The sequence below is a fragment of the Nicotiana tabacum genome, chromosome 2, assembly GCF_000715075.1.
Source record: "Nicotiana tabacum cultivar K326 chromosome 2, ASM71507v2, whole genome shotgun sequence".
Lineage (NCBI taxonomy): Eukaryota > Viridiplantae > Streptophyta > Magnoliopsida > Solanales > Solanaceae > Nicotiana > Nicotiana tabacum.
This window is the reverse complement of record NC_134081.1, coordinates 41199210-41218779: the sequence shown is the minus strand read 5'-3', so window position 1 is coordinate 41218779 and position 19570 is coordinate 41199210. Positions and strand designations below refer to the sequence as shown.

The following is a 19570-nucleotide window of genomic DNA, read 5'->3' as shown; positions in this document are numbered from 1 at the left end:
GTAGAGAAAATGGACAATGGTAACAGGCAGGGTGGGAAGCACATAAGTAATTATATAAATTAAGGTAGGAGAACATAATGTAATGAACCTACCGGTCGTTTTATGTATTTGTGCCCGATTTTCCCTTTTGATGCTTCACACATGTGCATTTGTGGCTTTATGACTTGCGGGGTTGGTTAGTTTCATCCCGGAAAGATTTAGGGTTGATTGGACACTTTGATTGTTCGCTTAGAAGCCTAAGTTGATTATATTGACCAATGTTTGACTTTTGTGAAAATGACCCCGGAACGGTGTTATAATGCAGCTTGAGTAGTAAAGTTTTGTACTATGAATGCATAAGCAGGTAAAGAGTCCATGTGTTGAGCTACCAAAGAAGGTGCGCCATGCCATGGTTTAAGATTTAGGCTCCATAGGCGAAACTCTGTTTAGGTATTAGGGAGGGGAGGACACCACTCAGCACCGCTCCGTAGGGTTCAATGCCCTAACCCCAATCCTTTTACCCATTAACATCTTAGAAAATTTCACAAAACCTTTATCACTTAGTTTTCGAACGAATGGATCGGATCGACTTGGAAAATGGAAAGCTTTGTACAAGTTATACGTTTTGTCACCACTTTGTGGAATGCACGTCGTGGTGGAAAAATATGGGTACTTATATTTCCAGAAAAACCAATTACACTAAGACCCGCAAAAACACCTAACATAATGATAAACGGCTCGTCTCGCCATGACCTTCTCTTAAATTCTCAAAAGAACTTTTGTCGCACCCTAATCTATTCTATAGATATTTGGACTAGAGTTGACAAACAAACAAAACTAGCTATATACTTTCTTAGTATCGAATAGAAATCTAAATGGGGCGTGGCCAAGTGGTAAGGCAACAGGCAACTTGAGCAATCAAAGCTACGCCCTCTTCCGCTGCTGACTATGAACACTTTCTTGCTAGGTGTAATCCGTTGGACATAGATCCAATTTTCCACTTTTTTGGACTGCTTGGAATTTCTTTTTCCTATTCCTGGTGGTATCAAAATGCCAAGTAGTTGGATCATAATCTCTTACATTAAAAATGGATGCATGCGCGACAGCACCATCTATGAGAAATCCACCCATCCATATGTGATGTGTGAACAATGATAGTTGTGTATCATAATCAGTAGCTAGATACGGATACGGGGACAGGCCAGGGATGAATCGAAAAAGAAATCTTTATTGGTTCTACCTCCTATTTTTTATGAAGAGAATGAATCTTTTTCTCGAAGGATCAGAAAAAAATAGGTCTGGATCTCCTATGGGAATGATTTGGAAGATCCAAAACCAAAAATTGTGGTATTTTCTAGCAACAACATGTTTTTATAAATAATGAATGGAGTTCCTTCTTCCATCCTATCCCATTCACTGATACTGATTTTACTTATTCAAATAACAATTAAGGTGATGCAAGGTCAGGAACGACGAATCTCTTTATGATAAACAGATTCATTTTGCAAGTTCTTTATTATGGGTAGTTCCTACAAAGGATCATAGATTTCGAGTTTTATGTTGATCAGGCGACACCAAGATTTGAACTAGAGAAAAAAGGATTTGTAGTCCTCTACCTTACCACTCGGCCATGTCGCCAAAATACTACAAATAGAAAATAGATGAAAACTTTCCCGGATTATTGATGATTCTACCTTAGCTCTAAAGTAAGAAGACCACTTAAAAACCCTCATCGGAAAAGGCATTCCCAGATCACCAGATCATAGTCTTAGGGTCACTACAAGCTGGAATCATCGTGAAACTCACTTATTCTTAGAAAAATGATGTGTGCTAGCCGAACATCAGGTAACTTCGTACGATAAAACGACAGATTGATAATGAAAAGAGGGAGATCTTTCATATCTTTCGAGATCCACCCTACCATATGGGGAAGCAGTTTTGTTGTTGGAATCCTTTTTTAACGAATAAGTTAATGGTCGAGTAAGAAATAAGAGTAGTAGATCATATACGCAAATCTTTGATGATTTGTGAAAACTTCTGGATAGGTATCCTTCATCTGAACCGAATTCTTTCTGGTTAAAGAATCTCTTTCTAGTTTCTCTTGAAACCAGAAAAATTTTCAAAATCCTTTTCGTTTTTGGAGTTCTCAACAACAAACACCTACCCCTCTATTAGAATAGAAATTCATAAAAAATTAGATTTGAACTCTATTGCATAATTGATTATAGAACGGTTTGAAGAGGTGCATATCTTGCCCGGATCTATGGCTTTAATAGGTTTGTATCATGATTTTGGACTTGGAAGTATGTCTGGAATCAAATTCGGATGTCCGCAGGTTGATTTGTGTTGTATTATCGAACGTTGGCAATTTGAGGTTTAGAAGTTTGACCGTAAGTTGACTTTTAGCGATCGGGTTTAGAATATATTTTTGGGACTTGGAATAGGTCTGTTATTCTATTTAGAACTTGTCTGCAAAATTTGGTGTCATTTGGAGTTGATTTTATAGGATTTGGACGCTTGGTTGCAATTCTAGAGATTCTTGAACTTTTCTTTGAAACTCATGCGTTTTGATATCTGATTCGTAGTCCTAGATGTTATTTTTGTATTTTGATCATGCGAGCGAGTTTGTATTATATTTTTAGACTTGTTTGGATGTTTGGTTTGGAGCCCAGAGGGCTCGGATGGGTTTCGGACGTGTTTCGAAATGGTTTGGACGGAAATAGGATTTTCTTGTGTGTTGGTGCTCTGATGTCTCAATTGAGAGAACCAGCCTCGCAATTGCAAGCATGGAAGGGGAGGCTCATGTATCACAAATGTGATACCTTGTTCGCCATTGCGAAGTAGTACCTGGGCAGCGTGTTGGTTCCCCAAGTACACGCAAGTATACGTGGCCGCCAAGTAATAAAGTGACTCGAAAGTCGGATGTCGAACCCACAGAGACTTAGATTAACCATTATCTAAGCAAACTAAAATCAACTTACTGCCCAAGATGATCAAAAGTTTAACTTTTCTATTACAACTACTATTGCAAAATTCAAACACGTAACCAAGGGAGATATAGATTCCAGGGTTGTGGTCGGTTTATCAATCCTATTGAGTTCGTAATTACACCAGTTAATCCAAATTATCTATGATTTCTAGTTGACCGGATAATTTATATAAATAGCATGTTCCCACAATACTATCCGTCTATCCATAATATATCAACCCTATATTCCTATGGTCTTGAATCTATCATGAATGAATATAATACGGTATTCCACTAAGCAAGATTGTTAGGTATATTCCTATCCTAACCGCAAAATCTTTACCCGAGCCATGGGTTCAGAAATAAGCTCTCTCCAATTCTACTCTAATATAAATACTGCTTTCACAAGCATAGCATAGATAGTAAATAGAACTCAACTGCTGGCCAAACAATTAAGCAATTATGCACAGAATTAGAGAAACAACCAAAGAAGATAACTCGAATTAATGGTAATATAATTAATAAACTTCAATATTCATGACAACCACAACCCTAGAATGTGAAGTTTAGCTCCACATAGACATGGTAGCAAAACAACAAATCATCAAGAAAAAGTAAAGATTACTAAATTTGATGGAAGAAAGATGGAATCTAATGAATTCCGGCCTCCACGGTGGCTATGTGCTCTCCCTTTGTCTAATCCACTAAAAATTGTGTTTTTGAACTATTTATAGGTGTAGGGAAAAGACCTAGATGAAATAACCAAGTCCAAAACCAAATAGGATACAAAATAGGCTTTAAAATTCCGGAACACCCTCGCTACAGGCCTCGCGGCGCGAGGTAACACGCGAGCCTCATCTCGCTATATCCTTGGCGGCGCAAGCTTCAACGTGCGACACATCCTCACTGAAGACCTCGCCTTGCGAGGTATAATGCGAGACTATTGGCTTGTTTTGCCTGACTGCTGCTTCGCTTTTGTGCTTAGCTACCTAACGTTGCCATTTCTTTTCTCTTCTTCTTCAATTCTTCTTTTGTCTTTTTCTTTGTAATGTTAAACTTTAATCCTTGTATATCCAATAATTAAATAATCATAACTCCATTCTTGAAGTGTATAAAATACACATAAAATCTCTATTTTGCACCCAATTTCGTATTTAACGTACCTATACATAAAATAAACTCAATTAAGCACAAATATAGTATAGTTTAGCATTAAAGCACCTAAAATGTAGGGTAATTAATGCATTAAAAATGTGAAATTATAGCCAAACATCACAGCGTAGGATCACATTTGTGATAATTGTGTCTCATTTGTGATGGGAATAGGGTTTGTATTTGTGAACCCATTGTCGCATTTGCGACTTATCCCTTAGGCTGTCACTAGCCGATTTTGAGAGGAATTCTTCGCAATTGCAAGGGTTCACCAATTGTGTCGCATTTGCGATGGGAACAGGGTTCGCATTTGCGAACCCATTATCGCATTTGCGACATATCCCTTAGGTTGTCAGTAGCCGCTATTGCGAGGAATTCATCGCAATTGCGAACCCAGTGTCACAATTGCGACATCTGCAACTGAACAAAAGTTAGAAAAGTCAGGATATACGTCTCATTTATCATATTTAAGAACAATAGACTCGGTAGGAGGCGATTTGGAGTGGGGATTTTCATCTACAAATATTGGGTAAGTGATTCTTTCAACTATATTTCATGATTATATCTTAGATTTAACATCAAAGTTATGAGAATCAAAGTGGAAAATAGGGGATTTTTGTCAAAGTTTTAAAAATAAAGGTTTGAGTTTTGAGAGCCGATTTGGACTCGGATTTGAAAACAAAACACATATATGGACCCGTGGGGTTATGGGTAGTCAGAATCTACGCTTGGACCCGGGTTATGACCGGCGAGCTCGGAGTTGACTTTTGTTGTCTTTTGAGAAATGTATAAAGATCATAGCTTTATCAATTGTAATTGGTTTTCCTTGCATTGTTTGATGATATTAATTCATTTTTTGTTATATTTGAGCCATGTGGAGGCGCATTTTAGAGGAAACACTAATTTCGAGGGTTGATTTGGCCTAGTTGAGGTAAGTATCTTGCCTAACTTTGTTTGGGTGAACTATCATCTTCAGCTACTGAGATTCGAAGTTTCCTTCGTTTGGCCGGATATTATCGCTATTTCGTAGAGGATTTCTCGTCCATCGCTGCACCTTTGACTAGATTGACCCAGAAGAGTGCTCCTTTCAGATGGTCTAAGGAGTGCGAGGTGAGCTTACAAAAGCTCAAGACTACATTGACTACAGCCCAGTGTTGATATTTCCTATGGGTTTGGGGTCTTACACTGTGTATTGTGATGCATTGCGTGTTGGGCTTGGGCGTAGTGTTGATGCAAGATAGAAGGCTAATTGCCTACGCGTCTAGGCAGCTGAAGGTTCATGATAAGAACTACCCGGCCCGCGACTTGGAATTGGCAGCTATTGTTCATGCAGTAAAGATTTGGAGGCATTATCTATACGGTTTCCCATATGAGATCTATACCGACCACCGGAGTCTTCAGTATCTGTTCAAGCGAAAAGATCTTAATTTGCGATAGTGGAGATAGTTAGAGTTGATGAAATACTATGATCTCACTATTCTATATCATCCCGGAAAAGCCAATGTGGTGGCCGATGCCTTGAGTAGAAAGGCGAAGAGTTTGGGCAATCTGGCATATCTACCGGCAGTAGAGAGGCCACTAGCTATGGATGTTTAGGCCTTGGCCAACCAGTTTGTTAGATTGGATGTTTCGGAGCCCAGCCGGGTTCTTGCTTTTGTGGTTTCTCGGTCTTCTTTATATGAGCACATCAGAGAGTGTCAGTATGACGACCCCCATTTGCTTGTCCTTAAGGATACGATACAGCACAACGATGCTAGGGAGGTTTCTATTGTGGATGACGGGGTGTTGCGGATGCAGAGCCAGTTATGTGTGTCCAATGTGGATGGGTTGTGTGAGTTAATCCTTGAGGAGGCCCATAGTTCGCGGTATTTGATTCATTTAGGTGCCGCTAAAATGTATCAGGACTTGAGGCAGCACTATTGGTGCAGGAGAATGAATAAAGACATAGTGGAGTATGTGGCTCGATGCCTGAACTGTCAGTAGGTGAAGTACGATCACTAGAGGCCGGGAAGTTTGCTTCAGAGACTTGAGATTCCCAAGTGGAAGTGGAAGCATATTAACATGGATTTTGTTGTTGGGCTTCCAAGTATTTTGAAGAAATTTGACGCAGTATGGGTGATTGTGGACAAGTTGACCAAGTCTACTCATTTCATTCTGATGGTGACTACCTATTCTTCAGAGAAGCTGTCTTAGATATATATCCGTGAGATTGTTCATCTCCATGGTGTGCCGGTGTCTATTATCTCTGATCGAGGCACATAGTTCACATCGCATTTTCGGAGAGCCGTGCAGCATGAGTTTGGCACACGAGTTGAGTTGAGTACAACATTTCACCCATTGTTCTCCATTTGGTTGGTTTGAGCCGGGAGAGGCTAGGTTGCTGGGCACAGATTTGGTTTGAGTTGCCTTGGAGAAAGTCAAGTTGATTCATGATCGGCTTCATACAGCCCAGTCTAGACAGAAGCGTTATGCTAATTTGAGGTCTCGTGATGTAGTATTTATGGTTCGAGAGAGGGTTTTGCTCCGGGTTTAACCCATGAAGGGTATGATGAGGTTCGGGAAGAAGGGAAAGTTGAGACCTAGGTATATCAGTCATTTTGAGATCCTTGAGAGAGTTGGTGAGGCGAACTACAAGCTTGCATTGCCACCCAGCCTATCGGCGGTCCACCCGGTGTTCCATGTTTCTATGCTCCAAAAGTATTATAGTGATCCATCCCATCTATTAGATTTTAGTTCAGTCCAATTGGACAAGGATTTGACATATGTTGAGGAGCTAGTGTCTATCTTGGACAAACAGGTCCGGAATTTGAGATCAAAGAATATTGCTTCAGTAAAGGTTCAATGAAGAGGTCATCCGGTCGAGTAAGCAACCTGGGAGACCGAGCACGACATGCGAGGTAATTATCCTCACCTTTTCATCACTTCAGGTTTAAGGATGAACGTCTATTTTAATTATCCTCACTCGACCGGTCGTTTTGTGTATCTGTGCCACATTTCCCATTTTGATGCTTCACATATATGCATTTGTAGTTTTATGACTTGCGGGGTTGGTTAGTTTCATTCCGAGAAGATTTCGGGTTGGTTTGGACCCTTTGATTCTTGGCTTAGAAGCCTAAGTTGATCATGTTGACCAATGTTTGACTTGTGTGAAAATGACCCCGGAACAATGTTTTGATGGCTCTGATAGGTTCGTATCATGATTTTGAACTTGGGCGTATGCCCGAAATCGAATTCGGAAGTCTGTAGGCTGATTTGTGTAGTTTTGCCGAAAGTTGGTAATTTGAGGTTTAGAAGCTTGACCGTAGGTTAACTTTTGGCTATCTGGTCCATAATATAGTTTTGGGACTTGGAATAGGTCTGTTATGCTATTTAGAACTTGTCTGCAAAATTTGGTGTCATTTGGAGTTGATTTTATGGGATTCAGACGCTAGGTTGCAATTCTAGAGAATCTTGAATGTTTCTTTGAAATTCATACGTTTTGATGTCCGATTTGATGTTATTTTTTTGTTTTGATCGCGTGAGTGAGTTTTTATGATGTTTGTAGACTTTTTTGGATGTTTGGTTTGGATCCCCAAGGGCTCGTTCGGTTTCAGACACGTTTCGAAAAGGTTTGGACTGAAATAGGATTTTCTGGTGTGCTGGTGCTCTGATGTCAAAATTATGAGCATTAGCCTTGAAATTGCGAGCATGGAAGGGGAGGCTTAGGTATCGCAATTGCAATATCGTGTTCGCAATTATGAATTAGTACATGGGTAGGGTAGGATTGCAATTGCGAAAATTATGTCGCATTTGCGATGGGAACATGGTTCGCATTTGCAAACCCATTGTCGTATTTGCGACATATCCCTTAGGCTATCAATAACTGCTTTTGTGAGGAATTCTTCCCAATTGCGAGGGTTTGCAATTGCAAACTCGGTGTCAAAATTGCGACATCTGCAACTGAACAAAAGTTAGAAAATTCGGGATTTAAGTCTCATTTCTCATATTTTAGAACCCTAGACTCGGTAGGAGGCGATTTGGAGAGGGGATTTTCATCTACAAACATCGAGTAAGTTATTCTAATCAACTTTCAACTATATTTCACGATTATATCTTAGATTTAACATCAAATTTATGAGAATCAAAGAGGAAAATTGGGGATTTTTGTCAAAATTTTGAAAAATGAAGATTTGAGTTTTGAGAGTCGATTTGGACTCGAATTTGAAGACAAAACACATATATGGACCAGTGGGGTTATGGGTAGTCAGAATTTACCCTTGGACCCGGGTTTGACCGGGTAATCTCGGGGTTGACTTTTGTTGGCTTTTTGCGAAATATATAAAGATCATAGTTGTATCAATTATAATTGGTTTCCCTTGCATTGTTTGACGATATTAAGTCATTTTTTGTTAGATTTGAGCCGTGTAGAGGAAAATTTTAGGGATAAAGCTATTTTCGAGGGTTGATTTGGCATAGTTGAGGTAAGTATTTTGCCTAACTTTGTGGGGGAGAACTACCCCTTAGGATTTGGGTTGATTGTGTTATATGTGTTATGTGGAACAATGTGTACGCGAGGTGACGAGTGTGTACACGGGCTATATGTGGTATTTGACCGGTTAAGGTTATTTGGACTCTTTCCATGCCTTTTATTCAATTTTTATAACATATTACATCTTTCATTATTTATCTACTCTTACATGCTTTATTTGACATTGTTAGCACTTTTTCTATCTCTTACTTGTTATATTTGCCCTCATATGCTTTTGTTGAAGTTGTTACCTTCCTTATTGTCTTGTTACCTCTTTATTGTTGCATTACTCTTACTTGAAGTTGTTATCTCGTGGGAATTATCTTCTTATTGGGTTATTGATGTTGAAGTGGGCAAAGAAATTATCACATTGAGGTTGAAATTTTTGATTTTTGAAATACCTTTCCTTGTTGAGTATTTCTCATTCATTGTGTCATTATTGAGATTCTTGTACACATTGTGGTTGAGTCGTGGGCTATTTGTTGTGGAAATATTAGCATTGTTGATTTTGACAAGTTGTGGCATATAGGCACTTGTGGTGCTAGTTGTTATTGTGTTGTGATATTGATACGTATGCGGTGGTATAAGGATAGGGGTTGATATGTATGTGATGAGATAAGGTGGCCTTGATACGCGTGTTTCTAGTAAGGAAATTACTTGAAGTCACGCGGTGATATAAGGTGGGCTAAAATGCGTGTATCTATTTTGGAAAAAATGATTTTCAAAACTAAATGTAAGTCTCACACGGTGATATAAGGAAAGAATGTGATTTGAGCTGTGAAATGTGAATACAAGGCGGTACCTCGGTTGTGATTCTTATTGTACATTCCATGTTGAAAAGGGTTATTGGTTGAATAGTTGTTGTTTTCTTCCTTGTCTTACCTATTTTTGTCCGTATTTGATTACTTGTGGTTCTCATTATGTTTTCCCTTCTTGTTTCCTTCTTTCATTAAATTTTGTCATTAGCTTACGTTATTAAACTGCTTTGTTATTATTCATTTCCTCGTTTTTTCATTATTTGTCCTAATTATACTTTGTTCCATTTATCTTGTCCTAATAGGTGTCTTGACCTGGCCTCGTCACTACTTTACCGAGGTTAGGCTTGATACTTACTAGGTACGTTGTGGTGTACTCATACTACGCTTCTGCACACTTTTCCAGGTACATCTGCCTGTGCTGGATGTTAGTGATCATTCAGCTATTATTGGAGACTTCATGGTATACATGCTCGATGTCCACAGGCCTCGGAGTCACCTTCTGCTATCCTTTATTATTGTTTATCCTTTGTTCAGACAGTGATGTATATTGAGATTTTAGTACTTTTTGTAGAGATTATGACTCAGTCTCACTGGATTTTGGGAAAATATTGTATTGTAGTTCAGTATTGAGATTCTTATGAGACTTGTTCGTTTATATTTTGCTTTATTCGTTACTTTCTTTCTTATTATCTTGTTTGTTAGGCTTACCTAGTCTTATAGACTAGGTGCCATCACGACATCCTAAAGTTGGAAGTTTGGATCATGACACATAAACTCCACTATCTAACAAAGTAGAAGGTTTAGATGAGAGCACAACAAATGAGAAAAGGCATAGATGTAAATATAACAAACAAGACGCAAAGCATGATTGTGACTAGATAACAGATAGAAAACGTGGATAGAACAATAACAAGTAAGGGAGGAGTCAAATACTTGACAATAACAACAATTCACATAGAAAGCATAGGTGTAGCAATGTCAACTCGAAATGAAGCCATAAATGTATATGCAACGGCACGGCATCACCCTTCGTACTTTACTCTCTTCCTCACATGATAATGTATATGCAATAGCATGGCACTACCCTTCATGCTTTACACTCTTCCTCACATGATAATGTAAAATAATGGCATGTCATTATCCTTCGTGCGTAATAATATATATGAAAGGCATCACCCTTCATGCTTTACACTATTTCTCACATGATAATGTGTATGCAATGGTACGACATCACCCTTCGTGTTTTAGACTCTTAATCATATGATAATGTATATGCAATGGCGCAGCATCACCCTTCGTGCTTTACACTCTTTCTCACTAGGCACATGTATATCAATGATAAGAAAAGTAGGAAGCATGAATAATATCAAGAAGAGTGGTTAAGAAAATACACCACGTGAACATCAATCACAGCTCTTGAACCAATAAAAAATTCAATAAACCTAAATAACCCTATTGTTCAAGTATCTCGACAAAGCTCAAATATGCTTTTCAACATAAGTATGGAACCAAAGTACCTCAGAATTACGGTCATATACATGTATTTTGTAACGACCCGATCGGATATTTTGAGCATTTGCGTTCAGTTCGGCATTTTGAAGTCTTGATTAGCTTCATATGATGTACTATGACTTGCATGTATTGTCGGTTTTGGATCTCGAGTAGTTCGGGATTGGTTTGGAAGAATGATTCTCATTTTAGAAGCTTTAATTTGAAAGAATTGACCAAGTTTGACTTTTGTGTATTTGACCTTGGATAAGAGTTTTGATGGTACTGGTAGGCCCGGATGGTAATTTTGGACTTAGGCGTATGCCTGGATTTGTAGTTGGATGTTTCCATAAGGTTTCGGCTCTATTTGGCAAAAGTTGGCAATTTGAAGGTTTGGAAAGTGCATAGGTTTGACTAGGAGTTGACTTTGATGATAACGGGTTCAATTCTTCCTCCAACAGTTGTAATAGGTTCGTTATGTCATTCAAAACTTATGTTCAAAATCTGATATCATTCCAAGTTGAATTGATGTGGTTCGGCACGAGTTTTGGAAGTTGAAAGTTCAAAAGTTCTTTGAGTTTTATTTGGAGTACGATTCGTGGTTTTGATGTTATTATGTATGATTTGGGGCCTCGAGTAGGTCTGTGTTATGTTTTTGGACTTGTTTGTATGTTCAGAAGGGGTCCCAAGGGGCTCGGGTGTGTTTCAGATGAGTTTTGGATTATTTTGATCATGTTGGGCAATTCTGGGGTTGGTTCTTTGCACCAGCGTAGATTTGGCCGCAAGTGCAGACTCGCTTATGCGATGGAGTGATCACTTCTGCGAAGAGGAGGTGTCCAGGGGATTTTCTCTTTTGCGGAGGTTTTGGCGCAGATGCGGGCCCGCTGCTGCGAGATGTGGAACGCACCTGCGGAGCTGCAAATGCGGCTATAGACACACCGATGTGAGAAATGTCAGAGTCAGCTTGTCCGCAGATGCGAGAATGGGAGCGCAGGTGTGATATTTTGTCTATAGATGCGGATTCCCTAGCAGCTTATATTATATATCGAGGTTTGCTTCATTTTATCACAACTTGAGATTTGGAGCTCGATTTTTGGGCGATTTGCGAGTGGATTTTGACCACATAGATTGGGGTAAGTATTTTTGACTCGATTTTGATTATATTTCATGATTCCAACTTCTATTTTGGCATGTGATTGATGATTCTAAAAGAAAAATTGGGGGGTTTTGTCTAAACGTTTCTATAGTGAATATTAGAGATTTAAACATCGCTTCGGAGTCGGATTTGAGTAAAATTGGTATGGTTGGACTAGTATTCGAATGGGTTGTCGGAATTTATGAGTTTTGTCGGGCTCCAAGGTACGGGCCCAGGTTGACGTTTCGGTTGACTTTGAGTATTTGATTAAAGATTTGACCTTTATCACTTAGGTTTGTTCCTATGGCATTATTTGATGTTTTTGAGTTGCTTTTATCTAGTTTCGAGTAGTTCTAAGGTTGATTCGCCCGGGGTGGCATTTCTAGAGTACTGTTTTGCTTGCTCGATATTTGATTTGGCTTGTTCGAGTTAAGTAATATATCTAAACTTGGATTTAAGGGTAATTATCCCTGAGAACTATGATATTTGAGATATGTTGGGGTGACGCACGTGCTAGGTGACGGGCGTGTGTGCATGCACCGAGGTATTCATGATCTGGGTAGTTCTTAGGCTATTTATGCCTTGTTTTGCTATCATGCTTCTTTGATATCATGTTTTATCCATTCATATGACTACATGAGATATTATTCATGCTAGAAATCATGTCTAGGCCACTTGCTTAATTGTTTGAGACATGATAGGGCTATTTTCACCATGTTGATCTATTTGCCTTAGTCGTAGTCATAATGTACAATCATGATAGTTATATATGCATGTTATATCTCTGTCTTTGTGGACTTTTGATATGCTGACTCACATGTTATTGGTGTCCTTGTACGTGACACGAGTTTGAGCTGCATTTGAGGTATATTGTGATATTTCATAATATGTAATTGGATTATGTCATTGTGAGATGTTCACATATGGAGACTTGAGCGGATTGATGACTGATGTGGATCGTAGAGCCATGTTGTGAGTTATGTTGGATCGGGTTGCACGCCGTAACGGTTATATTGATATTGAGGTGGCGCGTATGAGATGCCCCATATTGGGCTAAGTGGCACTAATTTTGAGGCTATGTGTGCACCAGGCCCCACGATTGGGCTATGTGATTATGATTAACGCTTGGACAGGATCCGCCCCTCTGGAATCTGACATGCCAGCAGTGAGCACAGGCACAGTGATATATACACGTGCTTTGGTGAGGGGCGTTTGAGCCAGGCACCCATAAAGTGTTGAGTGATATTGTGTGTGTGATGAAGTGTGGCATTTGAGCCAGGCACCTTGAGTGTGTTGAGAGTGAGTGTACTTGATGATAGCACTGTGAAACTATTTACTTTACATGCATATTTGATATGTAGGAATAGAGATGTATTTTCCTCATGCTAGACGGTAATATGACATTTGATGACTTGACATGTATATTTGACATGTAGGTATAGAGATGTATTTTTCACATGCTAGACGGTAATACGACATTTGATGACTTGACATGTATATTAGGCATGTAGGCATAGAGATGTATTTTCCTCATGCTAAACGGTAATATGACATTGGATGTCTTGACATGTATATTTGACACATAGGCATAGAGATGTATTTCCTCATGCTAACTGATAAACAAAAGGTCTTATCTGATGTTATGAATTAGAAAACATAGTTGTTTTCGATAAACTCATGTTTAATCGATTTCAGTGGTAAGATTTGGACTTTGACTGTTATACTTGAAAAGCATGTCTACTTTCCCGTAACTGTGAACGAGCTGAGCATAATAACTTTTAAGTTATTCATTTTTATTGTCTTCATTATATTACTACGAGTTGTTATTGGCTATTGGTTTTGTACTCTAACCTACTTCTGAGATCGTCACTGCTTTCAACCTGAGGTTAGCTTTGTTACTTATTGAGTACATGGGGTTGGTTGTATTCATACTAAACTTCTGCACCTTGCCTGCAGATCTTGGAGCTGATGCTGCTGCATATGGCGAGAGCTGGCATTGAAGATATACCTGGCTTCCGAATATAACTACCACTTGCCGTTGGTAGTTTTAGATTTACAATATGTTATGTACATTTCAAGAAGATGTTGTATTTATTTCATACCAGCTTTGTAAATCTAAGTCTTAGTAGCTCATGACTGTACTACCAATCCTTGGGATTTTATATAGATGTTTAGTTATTTTACTCATTGGCTCTTATTATTCTCATTTGAGTTGTGTTGAATGTTATTTGGCTTACCTAGCGGGTTGGGTTAGGTGCCATCAGGACTAGATGGATTTTGGATCGTGACAAGTTCGTATTAGAGCACTAGGTTCATAGGTTCTATGAGTCATGAGAAAGTGTCTAGTAGAGTCTTGCGGATCAGTATGATGATGTCCATACCTATCTTCGAGAGGCTACAGGGCATGTTGGAAAACTTCCCACCTTTCTTTCTTATCATGCGGCATTGATTCAGCTTGAAGCGTATCTCTTTGAATTTCTTCCACCCACTCCTATGTTATGTTGAGCACTCGGTATCAGTTGTGCATCGACCTCTTGTGATTCCATGGATGAGGTTCGAGATGTATTTTTTGTGTTTTTGTGATGACTCGGTGTGGAGGACTTGAGGCCAGGTTCAGACCGCAGCTTGGGCTTAGTGGTTTCAGTCGAGTTGAGTATGTGCTTTTGGACTCGTTTATTCGCAGTGTCCCTAGGAGTATGATTGATGGCTCAGTGAGTGGTTGGATAGCTATATGATGAGTATTATATGACTGAGGTTTGTGCTTAGATGGGTTGAATATGACGAGAAGATTTTGCTTGGGATGTGAAAAAGGACTATGGGTGCTTGATTTCTGTCTGGATGTGTTGTATAGTCTCGAGTTATGAGCGTATTGAGGGATTTTTTATGTTGTTCGTATGTGGGATGAAGTAGATTCGTATGCCTTGTTGATGAGTTTGGACTCGATAGGATTAAGTGATTGCATTGTGGTTGTGGCCAGGATAAGGGGTAGAGAGATGCTTGTTCGAGGCTAAACAGGTGGGTTATTACCTTCGGGGTAATCTACGAATGTGTGATTCTTATGATGTTTTAGTGGAGAGTTTTCTTCTACCAATGGGTTATATGTGTTGCAATTTGAGTTTTGATCGCTTGAAGGAGTTTGCACGATTGTCAAAAGGATGGATATGCACTTAGAAGGTGATTTGAGGTATTTTATGATTTGTGCTACATGAGTTTGTGAATCATTCTGTTTAATTACAGTACGAGATCATGGTAGTTATGGAGTAAGGTTATTGTGGGTGTTACAACCCATATTCGCATACGTTAGATCACGCCGTAAGTTAGTCAACGTAAATCCGGGCAGATATTATCTTTGAGATGATAATAAGTTAATCATATTATTCTTAAATGATAGCGGGTATAAGAATGGTTAACACGTATTAGAAGTTAGATATTAAACGAAACAAGGATGTTGTAACCCGTATTTTCGGGTAAAACTAGAGGTGCTTAATATGCTAAGGAGGTCGTGTTTTAAGGTATTGGAATCATATAATATCCGTATCATAAATTTTGAAGTCGATCGAGTTATGAAACAAAATTCGACAAATGTTATCGCAAGTTACGTTCATAATTTTACTAAAACTTTAGGTCTAATATTACTAAGCTTTTCCCTCAATGTACTTAGAATTACAGGGTGATCCACCCCTCAAATTGACGATATACGAGTCTAGTTTCCAATGAATTAAAATGTTTGTCGATACGACGTCGGAGTAGAGAGATATTTGTATTTTCGCGAGACAACGCAAGCAGCTCCCTATAGGACCCACTTATGTGGTCGAGATATCTTGATATATGTGACGCCAACAGACCGTTTTAACTCATTAGGTTTCACTCTATTCATACCCTAGACACCTAAAAACATTCTCTCAAAGTTCTCTCATGATTCATGACCCAAACAAAGGGTGAACAACACAAATCAAGTGTCGAGAACCCCGTGACGCTAGTGAGTTTCTTGTTCTTCTTGTGGTTGCTGATTTTGGTGTGGTTCCAGCTCATGTGGGTGGTTGTATAAAGTGGTTTAAGTTCTATAAAATTCTTTCCCAAGTTTTTCATATCAACTCTAGGTGATTTTAAGTCTTCCAAAGTGATTCTAGAGCCGAGAAACCCGAATTGATTGCTAGTTTCGCTTCCTTGTTCTTGTGGCTGAATTGGAAGGATATTTCATGGTGAAGTAAGCACAAATTGGAGTTCTTGTATCTGTGTAAAGGTAAGGAACCTCTTACTCTACATGTATTTAAGCTTATCCAAGTGGCGTCTAAGTCGTTGAAGCTAGAACTTGTGAGATATCTATCAAAAGTCTTGTTAATAATGTTGTTGATTGGTGGACTATTTTGGGAGGCTTAATATGATTATTATTGATGTTGTTTGGGCTGTTTGGTGATTGTTGTAACTTGTGTGAAGTCATATAAATAGGGGAGGTTCTGTCCGTTTTATCGTAAAATAGGTTGCGGTCGATATATAATAGTTACGACGCTTATTGTAGACTAAGGAGCCATGACATTTGCATAGCTTGAGGTTGGGAAGTATATACAAGGTATGTGAGGCTCTCTCTTTCTTTCTTTTTCATGACTCTGATTGTACATAATGTAACGAATGAGCTTCCAAAGATACTCTGCTCTTAGAAACTAGTAGTACTCACATTGTTTCCTTTCTTATGGGAAGATTGATGTTGAAGTTGCTTCTCTTATTCTTATGTATCAAATATTGTTTGTATTTCCTGATTCCTATAAGATTCATGATGACGAATTAGCTCTAATAACGTATACGTAGGTTACCGACCTTACGTCACTCCGAAAGGTTTAGAACGTGATTCCAAGAGTCCAGGATGAATTATATATATGTATATATTTTACTCAACCGAGCCGTGCTATAGTCGTCCAGGTACGGCACCTATTGTGAAACCACTAATCAATTGGGTTTTACCGATCTCCACGTGGCCGGGTACAATTCTACCAAGCCTTATGATGGCCGGGTACATTTTTACCGAGGCTATTGCGGTCGGGTACGATATGATGATGATTATGCCCACAAAGGCGTTGTGTGTGTGTATATGATGATTATTCCAACAAAGGCGTATGTTTTTAAAGGTATATGCATATATATTTTATGTGTATCATGCATTTCATGTCAGTCACCCTCAGAGGCACTCAGATGTTACAGGTTGTATATTCTCTATCCCTCTTTACATTATTGTTCTTATTTATGCTTCTTGCCTTACATACTCAGTACTTTATTCTTACTGACGTCCCTTTTATTTGTGGATGTTGCATGTCGTGTTGCAAGTCCTGATAGACAGATAGACGAAGCTCCCCCACCACAGTAGGCTACCTATTTCAGCGGTTATTGGCGAGATCCCTTCTCCGGACTTGCCATGGTCTTGGTATACATTTTTGTTATAGAAATTATGGGTATGTCAGGCCCCTGTTCCGGCAACGTTACAACACTTATGTTCCTTTAGAGGCTCATAGACAGGTGTCGTCTCATGTATAATTTTGGATAGTCTTGTCGGCTTGTTTTTGTTGTATAGTTTATCATGGCAATATAGCTTCATGACAGCCTTTTCGGCCCATGTTATATATGTTCATGCCATTATCTATCATTGTTGGTTGTTTATGATTCATGTCTATCATTTATGTTGATCTCATCGGCCCTTATAGATAATAAGAAATGCTAGATAAATTGTACGTTGGTGCTCAGCAGGTAAGGCCTGAGTGCCAGTCATGGCCCTCCAGTTTGGGTCGTGACCAACTTGGTGTTAGAGTAAGTCTGTCCTAGGGGTTGTCTATGAGCCATGTATAGTAGAGTCTTGATTATGGATGTGTAGCGCGCCACATTTATAATCAGGGGCCTACATGACATCTATGGTTGTTACATTCCTTATAAATCTAGATGTGTAGAGTTGAGTCATAAGTGTTCATCTCTAACATTCACCTTGTTTTCTTTCAACGATGCCTTCGACTAGGAAGCAAGCAATTAGTAGACGAGTTGATACATCTGTGGGTGAGGGTACAAGTTAGGTGCCTCCAGCCAGAGCAGGCCAAAGTGAGGCTCAGAGCGAGATGTCGTCTCATACCTCATCTACTCCTTCCCCTCCAGAGGATATTAGGAGGGAACCAGCACCTCCAGTTCCTCTGTCTGGCACTACGAACCAGGATATACAGAGTGCGGTACAATTGTTGACTAGATTGGTAGTTGCTCAGGCTCAGAGGCAGAATATCGGTGCTGCTGACAGACCGGTTAGTGCAAGAGTTTGTGATTTTATTAATCTAGACCCTCCAGTATTTACCAGATCAAACCCCAAGGAGGACCCGCAGACTTTTATTGATCAGGTTCATCATACACTGCGGGTTGTGCATACTAGTGATACTGAGGCAGTAAAGTTCGATTCTTATCGATTATGGAAGTTAGCAATTTTCTGGTATGACAGTTGGGAGAGATCCATGGGTCTGAACACTCCTCTAGTTGTGTGGAAGGAATTTTTGAGGCATTTCTTCGTCGCTACTTGCCAGTTGAGATACGATGAGCTAGAGCTGATAATTTCTTGAAACTTCAACAAGGTAATATGAGTATGCAAGAGTAAAATATGCAGTTTAATTCTTTTGCAAGGTATGCTCCCCATATGGTGGCCGAGATGAGCGATAGGGTGTACTAGTTCGTTAACGGGTTGGGACCACATTTGATCAATGAGTGCACAGCAGCCTCCTTGGTGGAGGGCATGGATATTTCGCGTATCCAGGCTTATGCCCAGACACTAAAGGATCGTAAGCGCCAGCAAAGGTCAGATAGGGAAAAGGATAGGGGCCAGCATAAGAGGGCGAGTTTCGCAGGGTACTCTGGTGAGTTCAAAAGTAGTTTCAAGTCCGAGTCTTCGAGGAGTTCGGCGCCGCCTGTAGCTATTGATCCTCCATAGTGTCATAGTCCTCGGTACGATTGATCTATCTATTCTGGTCCTGGGCGGAGTTCGCTGGCATCAGGCTCGCAATATCATAGGGATACTAGTTGTTGCAACATATTTTGCATGAGTCAAAACAGGATTCAACTAGTGATTTCCCTATTGATGATAAAAGAGAGCTGCTACCTAATATTTAAAGGTATACTAGGGTACCTATTTAATTACTAAGATTATTTCTCTATTAGTCTGCTTACTGGTGAGATTTGGGTAAGGGTTTTTATTCTTCTAAGGGGACGGTGTTAGGCACCCCTTAAAATCTACCTGAGGTAGCTCCATAGGACTTAGACTAGGTTTAAAGGATTAGTTGTCTATACTCTGCTTAATTAGTGCTAAAAGACATGGCTTATCATATATATAGCTTCAAAGGTTATCACTTGAAAATAGGGTATGTAATTTTAAAAGAGATATAGGTTTATAAAAGCCCTTAAGGAAATGTTTGCACCTATATGATTGAAAGAGTTTTTAAGTATGTATATAATATTTGTATTTGCAAGAAACACCTTGTCAGATGTGGCTAAGTTATAAAATACTTTGTCTTTAAAATAATGTGGCAATTCATATAATCCTAGTAAAGTAAAGGGTGTTGTAAAAAAGT

At 39.2% G+C, this 19570-nt stretch overlaps 1 non-coding gene across 1 annotated transcript; it reads right to left on the bottom strand.

Moving 5' to 3' along the window:
• Positions 1-1545: 1545 nt before the first annotated feature.
• Positions 1546-1617, bottom strand: TRNAC-ACA (transfer RNA cysteine (anticodon ACA)). Its single transcript has one exon. It is a non-coding gene; the product is annotated as a tRNA-Cys (tRNA).
• Between the last annotated feature and the right edge of the window lie 17953 nt (positions 1618-19570).